At 46.8% G+C, this 9,834-nt stretch overlaps 1 non-coding gene across 1 annotated transcript; it reads right to left on the minus strand.

Annotated features, from left to right (window-relative positions):
* Positions 1 to 508: 508 nt before the first annotated feature.
* On the minus strand, positions 509 to 581 carry TRNAG-ACC (transfer RNA glycine (anticodon ACC)). Its single transcript has one exon. It is a non-coding gene; the product is annotated as a tRNA-Gly (tRNA).
* Between the last annotated feature and the right edge of the window lie 9,253 nt (positions 582 to 9,834).

Genomic DNA, 9,834 nt, shown 5'->3' on the forward strand with positions numbered 1-9,834 from the left:
AATGGGTGTGATAGTTACATAGTAAGGTTGGATAAAGACAACAGTCCATCAAGTTCAACCTGAGTGAGTGTCTACAATTGTCCCTATCCCTGTACATTGCACACTCACATCGGTCCCTACCCTCAAGAGCCCACAATCCAAGGTCCCCATTCATATACTAGGGGCAAATTTTGGACAGAAGCCAATTAACCTACCTGCATTTCTTTGTAGTGTGGGAGGAAACCCACGCAGGCACAGGGAGAACATGCAAACTCCAGGCAGGTAGTGTCATGGTTGGGATTCAAACCAGCGACCCTTCTTACTGCTAGACGAGAGTGCTAACCACTACACTACTGTGCCGCCCTAATGTGATGGGGAAGAGGAATGAGGGGGATGGGAGGGCGAGGTGTTCTCAGGCCTGGTAGATGGGGGGGAGTTTACAGGCCTGAAACCTTATTACCGGAAAAGACACATGGCGGGGGGGAATTCAGACATCCTCTTCCACCTTATACAGCACTGGGGGGTGATGTGTTTCTGCCCGGATTTGAACCGGGGACCTTTCGCCTGGTAGGCAAACGTGATGACCTCTACACTACAGAAACTATCCAGGTCACCCCCCCATGTCTGGTCATGTGGTGTGGTGGAGAATGGCTGGACTAGATGATGCTGGACTAGATGATGCTGGACGTCCATGGGGTAGGGGAGAAGCAGGAGGGGGGATGGAGGGGTGAGGGGGGGTGGAGGGAGAGGGGGAGGGAGAGAGGGGGAGATGGAGAATGAAAGGGGGGGTGGGGACGGGGGGGAAGGGGGAGGGAAAGAGGGGGGATGGAGAGAGAAAGAGAGGGGGTTGGGGGGAGAAGGAAAGACCCCCCTCTTTCCTTCTCCCTCCAACCCCCTCTTTCTTTCTCCATCCCCCCTCTCCCTTTCTCCCTCCACCCTCTTGGAGAAAGAGAGAGAAAAAGGGGGGTGGTAATGGGGGAGGGAAAGAGGGGGGATGGAGAAAGAAAGAGAGGGGGTTGGAGGGAGAAGGAAAGACCCCCCTCTTTCCTTCTCCCTCCAACTCCCCCTCTTTCTTTCTCCATCCCCCCTCTCCCTTTCTCCCTCCACCCTCTTGGAGAAAGAGAGAGAGAGGGGGGTGGAGGGAGAAGGAAAAAGAGCATGTCTTTGGAGTGTGGGAGGAAACCGGAGTACCCGGAGGTAACCCACGCTGGCACAGGGAGAACATGCAAACTCCAGGCAGATGGCATCGTGGTTTGGATTTGAACCAGCGACTCTATTGCTGCTAGGTGATAGTGCTAACCACTACACCACTGTGCCGCCCACTACACCACTGTGCCGCCCACTACACCATTGTACCGCCCACTATACCACTGTGCCGCCTACTACACCAGTGTGCTGCCCTGGAGGGGGATGGAGGAAGAAAGAGAGAAAGCCTAGCCCCCTAGGTCCCTGTTTCCTTGTCCCAACCTCATAGAGCAGCTACCGGTCTCTCTGTAGACGTTCATGGTCCACCAATGATGATATTGAAGAGGAGGACGTTGGTTGTTGCCCAGTCTCAGCCTCATAGTATATCTGCCACTCTCTCTCTAGAGCTTCGTGGACCGCCAATGATAGTGTTGAAGAGGAGGACACGGGTTGTTGTTCAGTCTCAGTCTCATAGAACAGCTGACACTCTCTCTCTAGAGCTTCGAAATCCGCCAATGATGTAGTTGGAGAGGACACTGGTTGTTGCCCAGTCTCAGCCTCATAGTATATCTGCCACTCTCTCTCTAGAGCTTCGTGGACCGCCAATGATAGTGTTGAAGAGGAGGAAACTGGTTGTTGCCCAGTCTCAGCCTCATCAAATAGGTGACACTCTCTCTCTAGAGCTTCGTATTCCTCCAATGATGGTGTTGGAGAGGAGGACACTGGTTGTTGCCCAGTCTCAGCCTCATAGAACAGCTGACACTCTCTCTCTAGAGCTTCGAAATCCGCCAATGATGTCGTTGGAGAGGACACTGGTTGTTGTCCAGTCTCAGCCTCATAGTATATCTGTCACTCTCTCTCTAGAGCTTCGTGGACCGCCAATGATAGTGTTGGAGAGGAGGAAACTGGCTGTTGCCCAGTCTCAGCCTCATCGAACAGCTGACACTCTCTCTCTAGAGCTTCGTATTCCTCCAATGATGGTGTTGGAGAGGAGGACACTGGTTGTTGCCCAGTCTCAGCCTCATAGTATATCTGCCACTCTCTCTCTAGAGCTTCGTGGACCGCCAATGATAGTGTTGGAGAGGAGGAAACTGGCTGTTGCCCAGTCTCAGCCTCATCGAACAGCTGACACTCTCTCTCTAGAGCTTCGAAATCCGCCAATGATGGTGTTGGAGAGGACACTGGTTGTTGTCCAGTCTCAGCCTCATAGAACAGCTGCCACTCTCTCTCTAGAGCTTCGTATTCCTCCAATGATGGTGTTGGAGAGGAGGACACTGGTTGTTGCCCAGTCTCAGCCTCATAGTATATCTGCCACTCTCTCTCTAGAGCTTCGTGGACCGCCAATGATAGTGTTGGAGAGGAGGACACTGGCTGTTGCCCAGTCTCAGCCTCATCGAACAGCTGACACTCTCTCTCTAGAGCTTCGAAATCCGCCAATGATGGTGTTGGAGAGGACACTGGTTGTTGTCCAGTCTCAGCCTCATAGAACAGCTGCCACTCTCTCTCTAGAGCTTCGTAATCCGCCAATGATGGTGTTGGAGAGGACACTGGTTGTTGTCCAGTCTCAGCCTCATAGAACAGCTGCCACTCTCTCAGTAGAGTTTCATGGTCTGCCATTGATGATTTTCTAGAGGTGGATTCCGGTTGTTGCCTGGTCTTGGCGTCCTCCGATGATGTTGGAAAGGACAGCGATCGTAGTTGCAGACTCTCACTGACATAGCTGAAGTCCCAGAAGTGATCCTCTTCCTCTTGGTTTATCGGTTTGTCCCGTTCTTCGTTGCACAGAAATTCAGACACTTTTATTATTCTATCCGGTACTTCAAGCAGAATCTGGAAAGAGAAAAAGTCATTCATTAATATTCCTGATCGATGGTAACAAAGCTTGGTGAACCCCAACGGCCCAGTGTGTGGAAAAGTACCCCAAGCAGGCTCATTCAGCCTCCTCTATTGGTCATAAGAAGCATTACATTGCACTAACTCATCCTTCACAAGAATTTGTCTATATCAAAATCATAGAAGGATGTGAAAATTCTGTTAAAATAATTCCGGCCATGGAAATACCCCCCCCCCCCCCCCCCCCAGATTTACTCAGGATCCTCACTGATTGGTATACTTACAGATGGTGAATCCAGTGTCGCCCGTGTCTTTCTTGTCTCCATGTCCTTCCAGTTGATGCCTTTAAAGAATGGGTGCCCCCTGAGGTCTTGTACTAGGTATGATCGCAGATTTTGGCTTTTACAGAGGAGCTGTAAAGAAAAATAAAATACAATTAGAACACTGAAACAATGAGAAGTCTGAGCTCTGAGCTCGCTCCTGTGATGGTGCAGGTTACAAGTAATGTCTGGGCCCTACTTAGCAACATCCTAGCAACGTCTTGGGAGTTTTCAGGTCAGGCTTCTTGTGGTACATAAAAGGCCTACACCTATAGTAAGGGCATTATCTAGCTTTAGTCACAGTGACACATTTTGTGTTTATCTACAGATGACTCCGACCTGCATAGGACGTTTTTCTGGAAATTGTGAACTAACCCTTTCATTGTTCTTAGGGATGTACTAAAAGTCATCTTTCCATTAAATCTCCAACTGCCATGATTTGTTCTCAATGGCGGGTTCAAGGAAATGCTGTCTACTTACTCGGTCAATGAGGTCTTTGAGGTCAGTGTCCATGTCCTCTGGATAACGAGGCGGCTTGATATTCATCGCCACCTGCAACCCATAAGGGCTCTTCTGGTCGGTGTAGAATGGATGTTTTCCCGTGGCCATCTTGTATATTGTTACTCCCAGGGAGTAATAGTCAGCCATTGAATAGTATTCCTGGCGCCGGAAGACCTGTAGAAACATAATAGAGAGAGAAGATGAGCATAAGCTTGTCAGGTTATCCAGGCTAAGGATAGAGGTGACGCCATGCTGGCATAGGTGATGGAGGAATCTTTATCTTACCTCTGGGGCCATATAAGTTAGTGTCCCCACGCATCCTTTAATCCTCCTAGAAGATGAGACGTTCGTTGCGGCCAAGCTGAAATCCGCAATTCTGATGTAGCCATTGCGGTCCAGTAAGATGTTCTCCGGCTTGATATCTCTGTGGACAACCCCAGAAGAATGCAGGTACTGCAGGCCGCACACAAGTTCCGCGGTGAGATATCTGATGGAAAAAGAAAAATATGCATTAGAACTGAAAATCCTTACAAATCAAAGTGATATATAGTATATATGTGTATGGATGGACAGGTTCAGTGGTCAGCCACCCCTGACTGCAGCGTGTCCCAGTCATTATACTTACCTTAAGATTTGGACATCAAATGGAGCAACATCGATCAATTCCTGGAGGTTCCCGCCATTCAAGTGCTCCAGTACAATGGCCAGATAAGTCTGTGAGAAAAGAAGAGAGAAAGGTTACATTGTAGACATTGAAAATTTCCCTTTGGTGGAGGAAGAAATACGCACACAATGCAGTGTGGTATCTCCTCTCAGAAGATGAAAGAAATGGAAAGATAAAAGGACACTTACCTTTGTTTGGAATGCTCCATACAGATGTGTAATATATGGACTTCCTCCGGTTTGTTGCAGCACATCAACCTCTGTAAAGATACTATGTACAGCATCATTGAGTACTTTCCTTTTCTTAATGAACTTCACTGCCAGCTTATTAGTAGTGGCAGGATGGGAGGCCAACATTACCTTCCCGGAAGCCCCCTGTCCAAGAATTCCATGGAAAGTGAAGTTTTCCATGGATAGCTTACATGACTTCTCCATTATGTCACCACTACATGGGACTGATAGAGATGTCCAATGGTTTGTGGTGCTGCTAGGTGTTGGAGAACACCAAGACATTTGATTGTGAATGGAAGTCGTTGAGTCAATCTCCTTGTCCTCCGTGACTGATGGAGTGACTTCGACCTCTTTGTCCTCCATGCTTGATGGAGTGACTTCAATCTCCTTGCCCTCCATGCTTGATGGAGGGGCTTCAATCTCCTTGCCCTCCATGCTTGATGGAGGGACTTCAATCTCCTTGTCCTCCATGCTTGATGGAGTGACTTCAATCTTCTTGTCCTCCATGCTTGATGGAGTGACTTCAATCTTCTTGTCCTCCATGCTTGATGGAGTGACTTCAATCTTCTTGTCCTCCACGACTGATGGAGTGACTTCAATCTCCTTGCCCTTCATGCTTGATGGAGTGACTTCAATCTTCTTGTCCTCCATGCTTGATGGAGTGACTTCAATCTTCTTGCCCTCCATGCTTGATGGAGGGGCTTCAATCTTCTTGTCCTCCATGACTGATGGAGTGACTTCAATCTCCTTGCCCTCCATGCTTGATGGAGGGGCTTCAATCTTCTTGTCCTCCATGCTTGATGGAGGGGCTTCAATCTCCTTGTCCTCCATGGTTGTTGCGATTTTCTCGCTCTTGCTGGTATATGGAACTCGTATGGTCGGTTCCCTGAGGTTAAGGGATTCATCATTTCCACCTAAAGAGAGAAAAAAATGGTCAGATCGTTTATTAATGTTAGACAGAATCTGTGGACATTTAAATGTTCTTCTTTTACATATAAAAATGAATGTCATCTGCATCATTAGAATCTTATGTTACATGATTTGTTCTATGTTTACCATCCATGGACAATATGGTGGTTCTCCAGTCCCTGGAGGTCCTTCGTTTCAGAACAAGGAATCTGATGGGGACACCTGCTGTGGAGGGATCTGATGGGGACACCTGCTGTGGAGGGATCTGATGGGGACACCTGCTGTGGAGGGATCTGATGGGGACACCTGCTGTGGAGGGATCTGATGGGGACACCCGCTGTGGGGGGAATCTGATGGCACCTGCTGTGGGGGGAATCTGATGGGAATACCTGCTGTGGGGGGAATCTGATGGGGACACCTGCTGTGGGGGAATCTGATGGGAATACCTGCTGTGGAGGGATCTGATGGGGACACCTGCTGTGGAGGGATCTGATGAGGACACCTGCTTTGGAGGGATCTGATGGGGGACACCTGCTGTGGAGGGATCTGATGGGAATACCTGCTGTGGAGGGATCTGATGTGGACACCCGCTGTGGAGGAATCTGATGGGGACACCCACTGTGGAGGGAATCTGATGGGGACACCCACTGTGGGGGGAATCTGATGGGGACACCCGCCGTCTAGGAATTTGATGGAGGAATTTGATGGGGACACAGCATATATCTCCTCTAATAGTACATACAGTATATATCTCCTCTAATAGTACATAGAGTATATATCTCCTCTATCTGGTATTCTCAGAGTGGATTGGATATTTTGCTCTCTAATCATATAGTTGGTTAATTATATTTATTATTGTATAGAGATATTTAAGAAAAAAAAATGACCTTTTTTAAAAACTTTACATATTAACTAAATTATACACCACTAATTTTAAGGTCATTAATTAATTAATCTAAACTATAATCAGCCAACTAATTGCTTATGAAAATAATCATTAGTTGAAGCCCCACTGTGTGTATATTATATTACAACGCATGTCACCCCTCCCCCCACATAAATATATATACTGTATATACGGGAGTATAAGCCGAGGTACCTGATTTTACGACAAAAAACTAGGAAAACGTATTGACTTGAGTATAAGCTGAGATGAACAATGCCCATTTGCAGCAATAGGTCCCCCGAAATTTCAAACTCGGCAGTTAAGGGTCCCTAGAAGCCCCCTATCTGCAGCCAACATTTGGGGTCTCTGGAAATTACATTGCTGCAGATGGACATAGTTGACCAAATTTGGGGCCCGTACCTCGGGGCCACTTAGTGCTAGGAGCCCCAGCTTTGTTGCACGTTGTAGTGCTCGTTCCACTGTGTTTGCACACCAAATTTGGTGCTCCTAGCACCAAGTGGCCCAGAGATACGGGGCCCCAAAGTAGGTTTGGAAAATGTCATTCTATGCTGCAGAAAAGTGCTTGACTGGAGTAATCCGAGGCTCGGCTTATACACGAGTATATACAGTATATATATATATATATATATATATATATATATATATATATAAATACACACATATATCACCCCGCATGTCACCCCCCCACATATATATATATATATATATATATATATATATATTAATATATATATTTTATTTATATATATATATATATATTTATATATATATATATATATATTAAAATTTATAAATATTACTAACCAATAGCGAAGCTTGGTGGGAATTTCAGGTGCTGGAACATCCAGAGTCCCAGCATGACAATTATATTTCCTTCTTTGTTGGTGTTCAGAAGGTTCCGTATCTGACAAACGTTCATCATCCGAAACAGACACATTATTCTGTTATCAAATAATGAGCAAAAACTGCAGAGAATACAAAACTCCGTCCTTCTTCCTCCAATCTCTATCGCAGTCTGAGGACCAACTGACGCTGCTGCCAGATATCATCACTTGGCTCCTCCCACCGCTGCCGATGACATCACCTGACTCCTCCCACCGCTGCCTTGTATGGACGTGCTAACCGTTTATGCTAATGAGGCACCTGGGGTTGCGTTGCCATGGCAACAACTGACCTCACTCTATGTGACTGCATTGTAATAATTATATATATATATATCACCCTAATATTTATATATATATATATATATATATAATCACCACAATAATAATATATATATATATATAAGCGGGGGATGGGGGAGGCGGTGAAATATGTTATGAATGGTGATGAGTTGTTTAATTTATTGATCATATTTGGGTTGGAGGTTTGGATGTTATAGCGCCCCCTGTACCCCATTAAATCTAAGATTTATATTGCTAGGGGGAGGGTACAATTACTATCATATCACAATGATTGGGAGGGGGAGGGGGGTCACTTATTTCTGGTATATATTATATATCCAGTACCAGCCAATAATCCTCCTCCATTACCCGACCATTCCTCACTATACACACCTCTGATTGCCAATAGAACTATCAAACCCCCCACCATACAATATATGTTATATCACTTTATTACCCCCCATAAGAAAGAAACATCTATCTGTATAATCACGGGGGGGGGGACACCAATGTTGGTCGTTATAATTGCTACCAGTGACCCCAATGTTGGGAGTTATAATTGCTACCAGTGACCCCAATGTTGAGGGTTATATTTACTACCAGTGACCCCAATGTCGAGGGTTATAATTGCTACCAGTGACCCCAATGTTGGGGGTTATAATTGCTACCAGTGACCCCAATGTTGGGGGTTATAATTGCTACCAGTGACCCCAATGTTAGGGGTTATAATTGCTACCAGTGACTCCAATGCTGGCGTTATATTTGCTGCCAGTGACCCCAATATCTGTGGTTATAATTGCTTCCAGTGACCCCAATGTTGGAGTCATAATTGGTGCTAGTGACCCCAATTTTGGGGGATATAATTGCTGCCAGTGACCCCAATGTTGGGGGTTATAATTGCTACCAGTGACCCCAATGTTGGGGGTTATAATTGCTACCAGTGACCCCAATGTTGGAGTCATAATTGGCGTCAGTGACCACAATTTTGGGGGTTATATTTGCTTCCAGTGACCCCATGTTCGGGGTTATAATTGCTAACAGTTACCCCAATGTTGGGGGGTTATAATAGCTACCAGTAACCCCAATGTTTGGGATTATAATTGTGGCCAGTGACCCCCAAAGATTTGAGTTATGATTGCTTCCAGTGACCCCAACATTGGGGGTTATAATAGCTACCAGTAACCCCAATGTAGGGGTGTATAATTGCTGCCTTTGACTCTTCTGTTGGGGTTTATAATTGTTGCCAATAACCCCAATGTTGGTGGTTATAATTCCTTCCAGTAACACCAATGATGGGGGTTATAATTGCTGCCTGTGATCCTAATGTAGCGCCTATAACCCGTTGCAGGGTGGACTGGACTGAATGGGCTTACCGGTTACCTTCTCTCGGCCTGCTCCTCCACATCTAGGGGTTCCCAGGGTGGACACCCAACGACTTGTACACTGACACAGATAAAGTCCTTTCAAAAGGTTTTATTTTGCAGTAGAACTTTCACAAAACACAGTCTCTTAGGGAACAGAGGGCACGGGGTGAAGAACTCAGGTACCTTGAACTGCTGGTTGTAACAAAGTCTCTACTTCCACCCAGAGAGTAGCCACTCGCAGCTGGGCACTTCAAGGCTGAACAGACCTCTAGCCAGACATCATGGCTGTCGGCACGTTGACTCAAAACTTGAACAATCAACTGAAGATAAACAGGAACCTTTTTCCTCCGTACCTGGAACGTCTCCAGCTTCATTTGAGGTACTGGAAAAGTGCGGACTCGTCAATGTCCTTCTCAACTCAGTAACCAGGCACTTCTCAGGATTCCACTTGCCGGCCCTCCTCCGAAGAGTCCTCCCCCGATCACTTGCATGAGCTGTGGTGTCTCTCCAAGCCGAGAGCACACCCGGACACCCAGACACTCTGAATCCTCCCTCAGTTACAGCTCCTCGGACCAGCAGGTTGCGAGACTTGGGAACAGACAAATCCTCACCCCAGACCAGAAGGGTATATCAGGGGCCTCTGATAGGAACATGCTGTGGCATGTCAGACACCCTGTGACCCCTCACGGGGATACCCCATCCTGGAACCAGAATAGACCACACGGGTCTCATGAACAACTCCGGATCCCCGAACACGTGACCCACACCTGCTTAAGTAC

This window comes from Lithobates pipiens, unplaced genomic scaffold (genome assembly GCF_037356315.1).
Source record: "Lithobates pipiens isolate NorthernLeopardFrog02 unplaced genomic scaffold, aLitPip1_a1.2 Scaffold_18, whole genome shotgun sequence".
Classification (NCBI taxonomy): domain Eukaryota; kingdom Metazoa; phylum Chordata; class Amphibia; order Anura; family Ranidae; genus Lithobates; species Lithobates pipiens.